This window comes from Pteropus alecto, unplaced genomic scaffold, assembly GCF_000325575.1.
Source record: "Pteropus alecto unplaced genomic scaffold, ASM32557v1 scaffold195, whole genome shotgun sequence".
Classification (NCBI taxonomy): Eukaryota; Metazoa; Chordata; class Mammalia; order Chiroptera; family Pteropodidae; genus Pteropus; species Pteropus alecto.
Genome location: NW_006438073.1, coordinates 9,383,951 through 9,385,834, shown reverse-complemented (window position 1 = coordinate 9,385,834; position 1,884 = coordinate 9,383,951).

Below are 1,884 nucleotides of genomic sequence, written 5' to 3'. Positions count from 1 at the left end.
CGTCCTGAGCACTGCGCAGTGATATGGAGCCGGTTCGCAGAGCTGACGAGGAGAGGAAGAGACCTCGGAGACAGGCTGCCCACGGCCAGGGCGTGGAGGCGGGGGTCCCCCCACCGGCGGCAGCGCTGTCGATGGCCCCTGGGTGTGTGGGGTTCTTGCCTCTATGTTCCCCTTATTCTGCTTCATCAACTCTCACCACAAGCCTGGAGAGTATTGGTGTTGTCAAAATGAAACTCAGAGATACAGCGACTTCTCAAATTTACCCACCTCGTACTCTAAAGGGCTAAGGCTGACCCCACGGTTCACGCCCTTCTGGGCTGAACGTGAAGAGGAAATGGAGTTTGAGAGATAGTTCGATTAGTAGGGACCTAGAGGAAGGAGCTATGAAAACGACGCCCCATCTTCCATCTCAACAGAAGTGGAGAGATCCGGACTTGTAAGTTGCTAATGCATTTCTACAAGGAGACGTTGCAGACCCTGATCAAAGCGGAAGGAGGCGAGGGTCCTGTAAGACTCACAGGATGCGCAGAGACTGGGGGACCGTGTAACCCGAGTCCCAGCGTGACTAGATCCACGTCAGCCATGTCTGTCATTTCCCAAGTTCATCCCCAGGTGCCTGTGTCCTTGTGGATGAAATAAAGATTGGAGATATTTAAAGGATCAGTGTGAAAATGTGAGACACGTAAAGTGCATCTCTCCCACCGTGTTCGGCACACGCTGACAGTCGATGGTGACGATGGTGGTGATGGTGATGAGGATGACGATAGTGACGGTGGTGATGACGATGTCGGTGATGATGACGGTGATGGTGATGGCAGAGATGATGGTGATGATGGTGACAGTGATGGTGATGATGATGATGGTGATGGAGATGGTAGAGATGATGGTGATGATGGTGACAGTGATGGTGATGATGGTAACAGTGATGGTGATGATGGGGTGTTAAGCTGAGGTGAGAGTCTGGGAACAGTTACGGGCCGAGAGGTTGTCACCGAGCTCAGAGATGCTGACAAAAGCTCTGGGAGCTCATGCTTAGGGAGCAGAGGATAAATTGCAGTTAGGAAAAAAAGACAGAAAAAAGAGGCCGGAAGAATAACTCACTCAGAAATTAATACAGTATTATTGGGGCAGGCGAGGGAAAAAGTACTTGAAGAAATGCCGGGGGAGCGGGGAAGCCGCGGGCTGAAAGCTGACCTGCGTGCGCAGGCGCCAGCGCGCACGGGGCTCTCTGAAGATAAACCTTCCGTGCGGACGCCCAGGGATCTGAGAGGGGCAAGGGAAGAAATGGAGTCCATAGCTGTAGATTGGTTTTTAAAAATTGGCGGCGAGAATCGAAGAATGGATAGAGTTATGGAAAGCAAGGGACACAAGTAAAATCGTACTCGTCCGGCTCCGGGGCACCGGCGACACCACTTTTGACGCCCGGCCGGACCCTGACTGTGGGTGACGCATGCTGCTCGCGGGTCGGCTCCCGCTTTCCGTCTGGAAGCTCCTCCCGCTCGGCTCTCACCATGGCCCAGAAGTAGGGGGCGTTAATGGCCTTTGATGGACCAGTGGCCTCAACCCAGAAGCGGACGGGGCAGCCCCAAACCCACTGGGGCGGGAGCCCGCATCTCACACCAGCGCTGGCCTCCTGGCTCTTGTCCCCGCGGGGCCACCGGGATGAGGGCACAAGCATTCTGCCTTGCCAGGAGCTGTAGGGGTTTCTGGAATGCGGACACTTGGTGCTAAAACTGGCGGGTGCTGGGAAAATCAGGAAGGCCGGTCACTCCGGTCACTCCCGGCGCAGTGGTCAGGGCGCAGAGGGCGCAGAGGGCGCCGGGGCGCAGAGTGCAGTGGGGGTGGCAGAGGGGCCCGCAGCCAGGACACGGAGGAAGCAGGGGG